The sequence below is a fragment of the Pseudorasbora parva genome, chromosome 3 (assembly GCF_024679245.1).
Source record: "Pseudorasbora parva isolate DD20220531a chromosome 3, ASM2467924v1, whole genome shotgun sequence".
Taxonomy (NCBI): Eukaryota; Metazoa; Chordata; class Actinopteri; order Cypriniformes; family Gobionidae; genus Pseudorasbora; species Pseudorasbora parva.
In genome coordinates this window covers 40,076,168-40,090,903 of record NC_090174.1, presented here as the reverse complement: position 1 = coordinate 40,090,903, position 14,736 = coordinate 40,076,168, and the positions used below count along the sequence as shown (strand labels likewise).

Genomic DNA, 14,736 nt, shown 5'->3' with positions numbered 1-14,736 from the left:
TACTTGTTTATCAGACTTGTTAATGCTAGAAAATGCCACACCTACTGTATATTGGACCTCTTAATAATGGAACAGAGGTACCATCTTTAAGATACCTAAGAAAGGAGCTTTAAATGATTACAACAACTGGCGTGGAATCACTCTCTTAACAATACCAACTAAGATTATGGCTAAAATTATTATAAAGAGAGTTTCAGATGCCATCGACTATACGCTTAGGAAAGAACAAGCAGGATTCCACAAGGGGAAAAGATGTACTGATCAGATTTCTATACTACGCAACATCATAGAACAATGTACTGAGTGGCAAAGACAACTTCACATCAACTTTATTGATTTTGAAAAGGCTTTGACAGCTTAGATAGAGACAGCCTATGGAAAATATTACATTCTTATGGTAGGCCTATCCCTCAACATCTTATCAACCTGATTAAGGCATTCTACGACAACTTTGAATACACAGTTGGGAACTCTGAAATATAATTTCAAGTGAAGAAAGGGGTTAGACAAGGATGTGTTATGTCATCTACTTTATTCATTATAGCTATAGACTGGGTTTTGCACCAAACAACCTTGGACATACCAAGAGGCATCAGATGGGGCACTTTTTAACCTTTGAAAATCTAGACTTTGATCTTGATTTAGCCATGTTATCACATACTCCAACATATTCAGGAGAAAACCTCCAGACTGAGTACATTTGCCAACCAAATTGGCCTAAGAATCAACACCAAAAAAATCTGAAGTCATGATCCTTAAAAATGATCACTCACCATCAGTACTATTAGAAGGACAGGCCCTACCTGATACTGACAAATTTACATACTTGGGAAGTACAGTGAGAGAAGATGGTGGAGCTGGAGCTGACATTAAACTATGTCTGTCAAAGGCAAGAACTGCTTTTAACAACTTGCAGAATGTATGGAAATCTGGCCAGTACACTACACACACCCAATTTAAGCTATACAACAGTTGCGTGTTACATACACTGTTGTATGGCTCAGAGTGCTGGAGAACGACTGAGGCAGACTTACAGAAACGATCTACCTTCCACACAAAAAGCCTAAGGAGGATCCTAAGAATATTCTGTCCAAACAAGATCTCAAATCAGGACCTCCTTAACAGGTGTAATCAAGATGATATGAACACCATCATCAGAAAGAGAAGGTGGAGATGGATTGGCCATGTCCTGCGAAAAGACCAACAGGACTTGACAAAGACAGCACTTTTCTGGACACCGAGGGAAAAAGGCGAAGAGGGAAACCTAGGATAACCTGGAGATGTACAGTAGAGGGAGAAATGACAGATCTACAACACACTTGGGGAAGCCTGCAGAAGATGGCCAAAGAAAGACAGAAGTGGAGTACCTTTGTTGCTGCCCCACACGCCACTGGGCGTAACGAGCAGTTAGGTGGAAAAGGATATTGAACCTCGCCTTATGTCTCCTCTTTTCCAAAAACTCTTCTTGGGTCATTTTGATTCACCAATCCGTTTACGTTTCTTGGAGTTATCTTTGGTGACAGAACCTGCTGAAAATCATACTGAATAATTTTGGTCTTTTTGTGTGAAATAACAGATGGGCGTGCAAGATGCTACAACTACTTCTTGCAGTTTTTTATGAGAATCATTGTTGTACCATGGTTTCTATGGCAGTAAAAGCAGAAACCAAGCATAACTCAGACATGATGCCTTTGACAGGTGATGCGATGATGAGGGACATTACACTGGTTAAAATTACAAATGTCTCTGGATTTAAACATTGTTGGAAATATTTGGGATAATGCAAGAGCACAACTGAACAAAATACATAACACTGAGGTTAGTGGTTAAAGGCCCTTTCACAATGGACATGTAACAAAAAAACAGTATGTGTCCGGTGTGATACCGCATACAGTGGGTAAACACAGCTGCAGCTCTACAGCTTTAACTAGAACTACAGCTGTAATCTTGTGAGAAATGTGATACCTGGCAAAGGTTATTGTTGATTGAATAGCTAGTGACATCAACTGGACATTTAGTCACCTTTGTTTCCTTGTGTGTGATTAGTTGAAGCTGTGTCTGTCGCCGCTAGAGTAAAAAAAAAAAAAAAAAAAAAAAAACTACATTGAAACAGAAAAAAATAAATGCTGTTTTTCACCGTAGCACATGCACGTTCGGTGCGAAAACACTCATTACACAAACAGCTGAAACCATTTGGCGAAATATTTGCACGTCCAATGTGAAAGGACCATAACACTAGTGGTTTTTGGATATTTTAATGCAAAAATCTTATATATTGTACCTTTAATAATAGTCTCAAAAGTCTTGTTTGACCCAACCACTACCTTAGTTTGACAATATAAATGTCTACATGCTGGAATTTTAAAAATGTAATATTTTTATACTCCTGAGACAACGAATGGAGAGAAAGATGAAAAAAGAGGTAATATTTCAAGCTGTTGAATATAACAGCTGCATGCTCGCCGTTTCTGGCCTTTTAAGGCAGTCTGACCTCGATCGGATGAGTATATAACTTGGAAAGCGGTATCAGGGCTGTGCATTGTGGGTAGTGAGACAGACTAGTGCTATTACATCAAGCAGAAAGCATTGTTCTGTCAGTGGCCAAAACAGTCTGATTTCAGCTGACCTACATAAAGACCAGCATGGACTATAAAACAAAATTGAACAACAATGAAAGATGATTTACCCTCTTCTTCCTTGCTCCAAGTCTTTCCTCTTTTTACCTTTTTTGAATTCTGATATAAAACACTGTTTAAAGTCCTCTCTTGAGCCTTAAAGAAGTTTGACGGTATCAAAAGCTCTCTGAATGCTTTGCTTATATTTTAACACCATAACAACATGTTTTGGAGTTCTTTAAAACTTTTGGGGTATGACGGAGGACATGATGTGGGTTTATTTTAAATCGCTGTTTGTCAATATTCCCTCATTACCACCATCTTTTGCTTCCTGATGTTACAGATCATTAACAAACAAGAAAAGAAAATATAGAACAGTACAACACTGTCTTAACATCCTGTCTGAAACCAAAAACTGCTGTCCATGAACTAATCTTAGGTAATCTCATTCTCACCCACATTTAAGATGGACAGGAGAACATAGAAATAGTTGGGGAAAGTTCTCTGTGGAAGTTATGGTAGAAATTCATATTTCAATCGGAAGAATTTATGTTTTCCTAATAACAACCATGATAAAAACCTCAACCAAAATAATACGAAAAGGACATTTCTGTGCTAGAACTATACCACAAACACCTCAACAAAACTCTGATGAAATTAATAATTTAATCACTTAACAGCTGCTTTTATCCAAAGTGACAAATTAGAAGAATTTAAAACCAGCAATTTACAGAAGCTAATAGGCTAATATTAATAGTACCACAATACAGAGTTTTAATCAAACAGTAAACCATGAAGAAGTTTGAGCAGAAAAAAGAGAGAAAGGAGGTGCAATGGGGAGTCTAATGTATAGGCAGTGCTCTTGTTTTTTTTTGTTTTTTTGATTATGAAAGAATTGAGTTCTTCAGCAAATGTTTAAAGGTTGTGATGGCCTGAGAAGATCAGCAAAGCAGATACTTTCTCTTTTTTTGATGAAAAAAGTAAAAAAAAGTTTTCTGTTAATGTGCCCAAAAATATTGTTTATATAGTTCTGAAATCAAATATTGGCGTTAACAACAAGATAAATGCCAAATGTGTTCTCAGCCAGGTCCCATATTGTGAGTCATACTGCTCTATGAGAGTAGTGGGAGTCTATATTTTACTGTCATGTACAGCCACTACAGCTGCTTGCTAAATGTTTGCACCAAATTCACAGTACTAACTTTGTTCCTTTTTTCATTCTGTATGAGGGAAACAACAATAAAACTTGACTGAATAATAGCTATTATCAGCCCAGTAGAGTATTATCATCTTTCTTAAAGCAAGAACAGTTCTTGCATAACTGTCAACTAAATGCTGTAATATGCGACATGACTTTTGCACTGTAGAAAAGTCGACACTGGAAAGTCTGCCGATTTTGGGCAGTTGACAGAATTCACAGAAAATGTAGATGCTAGATGCTAGATGCTGTGCCGCTCCGAAACTTGTGAGAAACCGGAAGGAGTATTTTTAAAACTACTCCATCAAATACTCCATCAAACGTCCAACTTAGTTTTTAAAACTTTGTCTATGATTAAGGATGGGAATCCAAGTCTTTAACAGTGTAAAAAGCTCAGTATGCATGAAACAGCATTTCACCCCCCCCCCCCCCTTTCATGTAAAAAACACACAAATGTCATAAGTTGACCTCAGACAACAGTATAAAAAATAAAGTCAGTTCATGACACCTTTAAACTTGCCTGCATACTAACCTCACTCTACTCACCTTTATTACCTTGTTTTGCAATAAAAAGATGGGTTCTTCTCCATATTCAATGTTAGTGTGTCATTAAGTTACATTGTTTAAATGACAATGAATCTGAAGCAAACCCTAAACTGTAGCTATAAATTGCACACATTCTCAGAATTCAGTCAGATTTACTGATAGTCAGTATTACATAGCACTGTGCCACTAATGCTTGCAGTGTAAATATTTAATATGGATGTCAAAATAAATATGTGCTGCCTTTGCATCTGTTGTGAAACAGTCATAAGGCCACATTAATAAAATACAAATGAAAAAAGACTGCAACGCCAAAAGGGTTCCTTCCTAACATCACTTCACATGAAAGTTTGACTCATTATGTTTTCTATACTTTGGTTTGCTTTCCTGGAGGTAGCAGAGAACCTTACAACAAGCACTATGAGAATTTTCGGTAACACTTTATTTTAAGGTTCAGTTATTAACTATTAACTAGTTGCTTATTAGCATGCATATTACTAGGAAAATGGCTGTTAAAACTTATAAAGCAGTAAAGCACATATTAATGCCCATGACCCTTTTCTACATACCTTAATCCTACCAAATACCTAAACTTAAATGCTACAAAAACTACCTTACTAATTATTAAAGGGTTACTTCAGCACTGGGAAGATGAATCTGTATTTAAACTGGGTCATTAATGTAGTAGAACTGTGAAATTATTTTTGAATTTGGTGCTTTCTATTTCTAAAAGACAGAAAATGTATTTTTGTCTCATAGGGATGAAAGACAAGAATTCCCAGAATGCTTCGCTGCCATAGAGTAGTTGTGTTCCAATCATTAAAAACTGAAAGTGTCTGTTTAATATAATGTGATTTAGCCACTGAGGGACTGTCATGGCACAAACGCTGCAGGAGTCGAAATACATTCACCGTGATCGTGATTAGAGCTGAAAGCGTCCGCGTTTGCGGCAGTTGTTCACAGCGTGCGTTCAATCTGGCGCATTTTCAGTTCATTCCTTTAGAAGCTTAACTTTTAACAGAAATTAATTTGAGAAGTTAAAAAACTCACTTTGCTTTGCCGGCCGCCGCTACGTTTACATGAATGCCTGCAGCTGTGAGCTGAGCTATGAGTGAGACCCCATCCTCCATGCGTGGGTTGAAAACATGCGGAAATAGTTCCCTCTAATGGCTGTGGTCTTTAGCCTCTGGCCAAAAATTGTACTTTAAAATGTTGCTGGAATATCTCCAAAGGGTGTGAGAGCTTTCATAATGTATGAAGTGATTTTTAACAACGAGAGAGAAATATTTTCTTAGGTTATGTATGTAACTGTAATAAAGTTCGTAGACGGGAAGGAAGGAGGCGGGAACCGGCAAACGTTTAACAACTTTTATTAAATAAACGAACCGAAAGTAAACCGCGGGCAGCCCCTCACGGACGACTGCCCACATACACATAACAAAACATAAAATAAATCCAGGCCTGGTCCTCTCTCGTCTTCCGCTGCCTTCGCTCCTACTTTTATGCTCCCGTCCCTTGGCCGCGAGACGAGACCGGTGTGTCACGCAGCTGGTACTCATTACCACTCGTCAGCGGCTGCTCTCGCGGTCCCTCGCCACACTGCTTGCCACACCACATACCCCCATCACCCCTCGCAGGCCGGGGGGCACTCCCGAGACTGCGCTCTCCTCCCCCCACCCCCCCTCTCCCGGGGGGGCGATCACGGCTGCCGCGGCACCTGAGGGTAAGGACACAGAGGCGAGAGAAATGGAGACAGGAGCACGGAGCTACAGAACGAGAGAGGGGAGAGAGGGAAAAAAAAGAAAGAAAAAAAAAGAAAAAAAATCTGGTCCGGTTGCCCGACACACTGCCGCTCGGTCCTCACCAGCCGAGAGGCTCTTCCTCGCGGTGCTATGCGATGGTGCTGGACGACCGGTGGACGGCCCGATCCTCCTCCACCCCTGGCGGCTGGCGGTGGTTCCTCCAATTGAGGGCAGTCGGCAGCGAGCTCCGCATTACCTGCCCCTCCCCATTCCGGCGGACGGCAGCAGGCTCCGGCCCACGGTGAACGCCGGCAACTCCTCCGCTCCCTCCAGGACGGCCGCCACCCCACCTCAACCCAGGGGCACGGCAGCGAGCTCTCTGTCCCACCGGTCTTCACTCGCTCCAGCAGTCACTCATGGTCTTTCCTCATCCGCGCTGCCCGAACTCCTCAGCACTGCGATCCCCCTCAGCAGCGAGGGCTCTCCAACAGCGCGTCCCTCCTTCCTCCCGGGCTTCGGCACCAATGTAATAAAGTTCGTAGATGGTAAGGAAGGAGGCGGGAACCGGCGAACGTTTAACAACTTTTATTAAATAAACAAACCGAAAGTGAACCGCGGGCAGCCCCTCACGGACAACTGCCCACATACGCATAACAAAACATAAAATAAATCCAGGCCTGATCCTCTCTCATCTTCTGCTGCCTTCGCTTCTACTTTTATGCTCCCATCCCTTGGCCGCAAGACGAGACCGGTGTGTCACGCAGCTGGTACTCATTACCACTCGTCACCGGCCGCTCTCGCGGTCCCTCGCCACGCTGCTTGCCACACCACAGTAACCTATGTTCCCTGAGAACAGGGAACGAGACACTGCATCCTAAGACGCTTTGGGGAAACGCCTCCGTGTGACAGGTGTCTGAAATCACGATCGATTCATGGTAATCCTATTGAACGGCAACAGCCCATGATGTCATCAATGTGCAACCAGGAAGTATACAGGGGTGCCCTGCAGACATGACATTCACTTTAAAGACTGAAGGGGCTATTTGGTAGGCAGGCCCCAAAAGCATTGCAGTGTCTCGTTCCCTGTTCTCAGGAAACATAGATTACATATATAACTTGAGAATTTTCCATTTCGAAGGGAACTTGCACTGCATCCTATGACACTTTAGGGAGTGCAAGTGACAACTGTCAGACCAAGCAAATAAAAATGAAATGCCTGAACCACTCAGGTGACCTGTTAGTGACGGCTGTAACGGCTGTTAGTGACAGCATTCCCTACAGTCAAAGCCCAAGCTATAAGCCTCAAGAGGAACCTTTATGCACTTTACATGCCACCAGGGAGACCTGACCTGGTGCAACTTATATTGGATATTTCGGTTTGACCAACTCTGTCTGTTCAGCAACAGAGCCTCTGGACACTTATCTGGATGAGGCATCCAGACGGAGGGACTAAAAAACTTGCATACCCCTCAAAATAGACCTCAGAGACGGGTATCCTGGAGAGCAATACTCAGCGTAGCATTTTACAACCCTTGCTACCAAGAGGAGTCTAACTGCTCGACCCAAGGATCTACAAAGCACTTATGTTTAAAGTTCTAAGGAGGCCAGACAAGCTTACGGACTGATCTAAGTGGGAGGCCTCACGAGAGGCCTACGACCATCTGATCAGACTCAGGCAGCTGCACACTCACAAATGACCCTCAGTGGAGGGAGCACCAAGCCTAACCTGGTAGGTAGACAACGCTGAAGGTTAAATACCATTGGTTCGCTTCTGCAGGGAACCAGTAGCAGGAAGGCCAGAAAAACCAATAGCAAGCATCCACTAGCTGTCAGAGTCATGCCAGCTGACTGAAACTGACTGCTATGAACCCAGACTTTCAGGTGTTCAGTCTCAGGATGGCCTGAAAAGGCTAACTGGCTGACAGTAACTCTGCTGCCTGGCAAAATAAATACCCACACTTCTGGCAACTTAGGGAGGCCTGGAAGGGGCTCATTGGGAAGCATATCACACCAATACATAAACTCCTGAACAAAATCTTAAGACCAGGGGATGCATTGCAAGTTTTACACATTTCACACTAGTGGATCATAACCGGGTTGTAAGTGCTGCTTCAAAATGCCAAAAGAAGAAACGGGTGCAAGAGACAAAAAATAGAGAGTAGGCAATTTATTGAAAACTGCATTTAAACTGAAACAGGCCGTTCATCAGCTGATCAAAAGTTTAAGACCATAGCCCAAAAATAAATGCACAACAGTACTAAAAGTGTCAAAAAAGGACTCAGTAGTGAGTAGCCCCACCGTTTTTGTTGATCACTTCAAAAACTCGTTTCGGCATGCTTGATGCGACTGTTTCCAGGAGGCTGTTGAGAACGTTGCTCCATGTGGTGAAGATGGCTTCACGAAGGGCATCCACGGTCTGGAACTGACGTCCATTTTTGTAAACTTCCCTTGCCATCCATCCCCAAATGTTCTTAATGGGATTTAGATCAGGGGAACACGCAGGATGGTCCAAAAGAGCAATGTTATTCTCCTGGAAGAAGTCCTTTGTCAGGCGGGCTTTGTGAATTGCAGCGTTGTCCTGTTAAAAGACCCAGTTTTTACCACACAGATGGGGGCCCTCGGTCAAGAGGGATGCCTGCTGCAACAGATCCACATAGCCAGTCGCTGTTTGACGTCCCTGCACAACCTAAAGCTCCATTTTCCCATTGAAGGAAAAAGCACCCCAGATCATGATGGAGCCTCCTCCACTGTGCCGCATAGAAAACTTCAGGTGGGATCTCCTTGTCATGCCAGTAATGTTGGAAGCCATCAGGACCATCCAGGTTAAATTTTTTCTCGTCAGAGAATAAAACTTTCTTCCACTTTTCAATGTCCCATGTTTGGTGCTCCCTTGCAAATTTTAAATGGGCAAGTTTGTGTCGTGGGAGGAGACGTGGCCTTCGAAGAAGTTTTTTGTTCTTAAAGCCCTTTTCTGGCAGATGACATCTTATGGTTATTGGGCTGCAGTCAGCATCAGTAAGGGGCATAATTTGGGTTGAGGATCGACATGTGTCTTCACGGACAACCCATCGGATCCTGCGGCTCAGTGCAGGTGAAATCTTTTTGGGTCTACCTCTTGACTTTTTTTGTCCCATAACTCTCAGGATTTTTTAAGAAATGTAAAATGACTGTCTTACTGCGTCCAACCTCAGTAGCCATGGCGCGTTGCCACGTTCTAAGAGAGATTGCGTTTTTGTCATTGTAATCAGGAGATCTTGAGAGTATGACTGCTTGAAGGACAATGACATAAAAGCCATATTTTTGTGCAGATTTGACCTTTTTATGGCTATGGTCTTAAACTTCTTATCAGCTGATGAAGTTTGAGTTTAAATGCAGTTTTTAATAAATTGCCTACTCTCTACTTTTTGTCTCTTGCTCCCGTTTCTTCTTTTGGCATTTTGAAGCAGCACTTACAACCCGGTTATGATCCACAAGTGCAAAATGTGTAAAACTTGCAATGCATCCCCTGTTCTTAAGATTTTGTTCAGGAGTGTATATTGGGACTGCCCACAGGAGGCCTCTTGAGGCTAGCTACTTGATGGAAGCTGCTATGCATGTCACCCAAGCGTTGGGACTCTCTTCCAAGGAGGCCTGCTAAGGCCTACCACCTGTCTGGGAGCCTACTGCCCAGATGGCCAGAGACAACTGCTAATTTCCCCCCAGATGGCCTAACAACCCCTTCTAGGGCCAGTGATCATAGAAGCCAGCTAAGGCCTACTACATGACAGTGCAGTCTTTACTGGCAGATAAGCTGTCTACACAGTGTCTACAGACCTGGTACCTTAAATACATTGTTAACAGGAGTCTACTTAGCAAAACTGCACTACATAGCAAAACTGCGGTGCAGCTCAGCAACCACCTCAGAGGATATCCCTGACTATGCTGCAACTCCGCCATAGTGTGCAGGGCAACACCAGCCTGACCCGCTGCCATGCATGCTATGCCATTCAAACGCAAAGTTTGTCTTTAGCGGTTTGAATGGAAGGGTAAGAGCTCTCAGTGTCGATGACAGCCCAGAGACCAGATAGTTCTCATCTATGGGAGGCATTGACACGTACCCGTCTCACTCACCCATCCCTCAACTCACTCACCCATCCCCTCAACATCAGCAAAACGAACCCGCTAATGTCGGTTGATGCGGGCAAATTATGGTTCTTTCATTCCCCCTTGATCTCAGTATGCAGATCAGGGAGAAATGGAAGGCTCACCTGAGCTGGTAGTTTATGGCCAGGGAGGATTCAGGATCTTCCTGAATGCTGTCACCAACCGCCTAAGCCATCTCCTGATTGTTCTAAAGAGCACTCGCTGTAGAGCTCGGTAGAAAGACTCTCATCTTCCACCCCGACCTGCAGCTCACCCTCGTCAGCTTCCAAACTGTCTGAGAGGTTTATAACCCTCTCTAAACGATCGGTGAGCTCCATTTGGGACCCCCGTGATACACGCCGCCGCTCAGCCTCAGCATGAGTGTGAACTGAACCACGAGGTCCAGATGCCTGGATTCTCAAGAAGAGACCCAGATGAGATCGAAGTGTTTTCAAGGAAAAATGCTCACAATTTGCACTGCCTGTGCATGCTCTTCTCCCAGAAAGATAACCCACAACCAGGGGCGTGGGACCGGGGGGATAAAGGGTACTGATTAACCAGGGCTCGAGGCGGGGGGGGGGGGGGGGGGGGGGGGGGGGCTTAGAAGTCAGTTTTCTATACATACACATACATGGTACGGGAGCCCAGCAAGATGGTTTGTACCCAGGGCCCAAAATTTGGTGCTACGCCCCTGCCCACAACTCATGTGTGTTAGCAGGCAACAAAGACCTCGGGCACAGGTCTGCACACTTCTGAAAAGCGTTCTGCCTTCTAAGTGCTTTTGATTTTACCTTTTGGATTCTTTAGAGCTCTTACAGAGAGACAGTTCCTGAAGACAAAAAGATGAATGTCATGTTTGCAGGACACCTTTATACTTCCTGGTTGCATATTGATGACATCATGGGCTGTCGACGGTCAATAGGATTCCCGTGATTCAATAGTGATTTCAGACACCTGTCACGCTTAAATGTTTCCCAAAGCGTCTTAGGACGCAGTGTGAGTTCCTTTTGAAAGGGAACTTTTATGTTTTCAGATGGAGATGGCAGTAATTTGAGAAGGCAGTAAGTCCTTATAATAAAAGTCACTTTGTTTAATTTCCCTAAAGGCAGAGATTTGACTTAAGATCATAAAAAAAATATGCTGAAATCATTCAAAAAATATCTATAATGTCCTGCTGTTTGAAGTATTTCCATTTGTTTACTGACTCTGAAAGAAATGTGCTTGTACTATATGTCATCTAAATGTTCATTTGTGCTTGGGATTTCATCTCATAACTTGGCTTTCTTTAGCTTGCGGTTTCAGAGCAGTTGGGTTCTGGCCATGTCAATTTGCCTGCCAGACCTTGAAGACTGGCTTGATGGCTTGCAATGCAGGACATCATAAGAGAAGTGTACCACAAAATGAAGAGGGGGTTTGAGTGGATGAAGTCATATGTGCTATAAATCCCTAAAGCAGAGCTCTCTGCAGGAGTGAGGTTCATTACAACCTGACACAGTTAGGGGATTCCTGCTTTCTCAATTTCTCTCAGATGGAAATCTGGACTCTAAACACAAACATGCAGTTTTCATTTTGAGGATCTGAGTCATGCACTTTTATGGTGAACAAACAACAACCAGCTAGACTTAATAAACCCGGACCTGGGGGCTACACTAATAAAGTTAATGATTTTTACACTGATTGGAGGTTGATTGATAAAAATCCAAAAGCACCAGAACTTTAACATAATTAGATGCTAAAACATAGACTATAAAGAATGACAGATATTAAAGGAAATGAAGAAACACTGAAAAAAAATATTAAAAGAAAATAGTGAACAAGCACTTACACGGTTATAGAGAAAGTAACTGTAATCCGACAACTCTTTAAGAATGCTCAATTCTGATGGCCAGTCAGCAAAATCAGCAATTTGCCGTTGGCCATGTTAATACTGTATATAAGTTGGCTTATTTGAAAAACCGGCACTACTTTTATACAAAATTTAGAGTGATCCTGAACCTCAATAATAGACTGTATATGTAACATTATTTTAGTGTCTTTTGCAAGTTTCAATAATTGTATTGAACATTCTTAAAGATTTGTCTTTATTGCACATTTTGCTGACTGTTAATTTCTCTAGAGGAAGATTTAAGAAAATAGAGGTAAATTTGCTAAATAATTTCAGTTCAAATTTATTTTTCATATCCATCAGTGATGCACGGGTTGATCCAAAATGAGCGGGTTCCTGCAGTCACCCGTGGTTACGAGTCATCAGTTGGGTCGTTTGAAATAAAGATGCCAATTAAACTTTTGTTATTTATATATTAGAAACAGTTTACTATGAAATACATTGGCAAGGAGGATCCTCTGCGATCCATCTAAGTGCAGCAAGTGAGAGCACATTCAGGTCCGCAGGTCGTGTCATAGAGGCGAGAAGAAACCGCCTCAACCCAGGGACGGTTGAATCAATATTATTTCTACACAGCGCGAGGAAAGCTAATAAGTAGGCTAATCTTCTGTTTTAGGCTACCACTTATAGCCCTTTTAACCCCTTTCCTGACGGGAGACAAAATGCCCAATTTGGCGATTTCCCAACTCGCTGAACTGATCAATGCCATTGTACCATTTTAATAGGCTACTTTTAAAGGTGCACTATGCAACTTTCTGTCAACTGGAGGGCGCCTATAACAAATGCGTAGTTTGATGACTCAAAGTTTGAGCGCAGCATCTTGGGACATGTGGTCTTCACCTCACAGCCGGTGGAAAATAGGATTCAGGCAGAAATCATGTTCATGAATGCGGTTTTTAACGTTACTGTAGTGTGAAGCAGAGCAGGACCGAGTGTTGTGGAGCTGAGCACGGCCGTTAGAGCGATTGTTAAACAAAAACACGGCTCACGAACACCGGAACTTTTATTATGACGGGATGGGACACATTCGCCGGGCGCCAGCACTGATCCGCTCCTCCGGTTATGATTATGAGGTAATGCAGCTCTGTTTTATGCATATTAGATACATTTAAGTGTGTTTAAAATGATGATATGATGTTACTCCGTGCGTTCACTTGTTCACACTGCTAAGAGTAAAGCACTCCTGCCAAATAAAACCCGAAACAGAGATATGACGCAATTGCCAGGCGACTTCCTCAAACACTATGCTGAAACGTCCCGGTCCTTAGTTAAAATAGCAATTTTCTCACATTTTACAAATAGTTGGAAACATTTGGGATATTGTAGGTACTCAACTGAGCAAAATATATAACACCGACCTAGTGGTTTGTGGATATTTTACTGCAAAAATACTACATAGTACACCTTTAAACGCAAATAGCTCAGTAATGTCAGTTTTATCTATTTTCTGAGAGAGGGCGGGATTTTTGTTGGGAAATTCGGGGTGAGACGCACACTTCGATTAGACTAAACACATGCAGCATCTTAATTGTTAAGAAAATGAAACTAAATAAATAAATAGTATTAATTGGCTGTTTAATTGTAGATATTTTTCTAAAAGGGGGTTAAATAAACTATTTCCAGTAACAAATCAATGATCAAAAAAAAGAATAAAAGAAGAGATTTTTAGAGGGGTAAAAGTCTAAAAGTCTTTAAAAAAAAGTCTTGTTAGAATAAGGATGAATTTAATTTTTCATTTAGGTATTTTGTTTATAAAAGTTAAACCATCGCCATAAACCATCAGGAAATCCCCCATTTTGGGATGAAGTAAAAGAGAGGGCAGGATATGTACAGCCATTAATTAAGTGCAGGGATGCTGAGATAGACGATCAGGGAGGTCTCAGTCAATGAACTCACTGGGCCTCATCAGTATTTACACACAGTTTCTTGGCACAAAAGTTTATATGTTCCAGACATACATTCAAATAAGCCCCTACTCTTGGGGAGAATAGTGTGGCTTACACAAGATCAACCAAAAAGCAAATGCAAACAACATTAATTAACTCATGCCTCATCACACGAGAGGCTGGCGCAGTGGCTTGAGGGAATACATTTTTCTTGGGTTCTTATAGTGAGCTGAGTCAAATAAAGAGTCAGCTTTGTCTCCATTACTTTGGCCATTGCAGCGATACATTAAATTTTCTTATTGAAGAATATGACTCATTTAAAGAATCTCAGCTAAGGCAGCCAAAATTAAAATTCAGTCCAAACAGTTATGGTGTAATGGTAGTGTCGTAGCCTGACGTGGTCATACTCAATTCTAGTCAGAATATGAGTCTGAAACTGCTCCATTGGGCTGTGATTATGAGGCATGTTTCAACCGAACCAGGAAAGACATCAATTGGAAAAACCTTTGTAGGTCTATCCAATTGATGTCTTTCCTGGTTCGGTTGAAAAACACGCCTCATAATCACAGCCCAATGGAGCAAACCAATCAGAGCAACGAAGCGACGCATTGTCAAATGTCAACAGGCAGAGCTAAACTGCACTGTGTTGCCAAGTCCGCGTTTTTTTCCGCGGTTGTTTTCTATGTCCGCGGGTTGAAGCGACTATTATGTGATATATAGACCCATGAGTGCGAATTTTAGCTGG

The 14,736-nt window shown here is 42.3% G+C and overlaps 1 long non-coding RNA gene across 1 annotated transcript in view; it reads right to left on the bottom strand.

The window, feature by feature from the left end:
• LOC137071132 (uncharacterized) overlaps positions 1-14,736 on the bottom strand; it is a 141,175-nt gene that overhangs the window by 22,954 nt on the left and 103,485 nt on the right. The window lies entirely within an intron of this gene.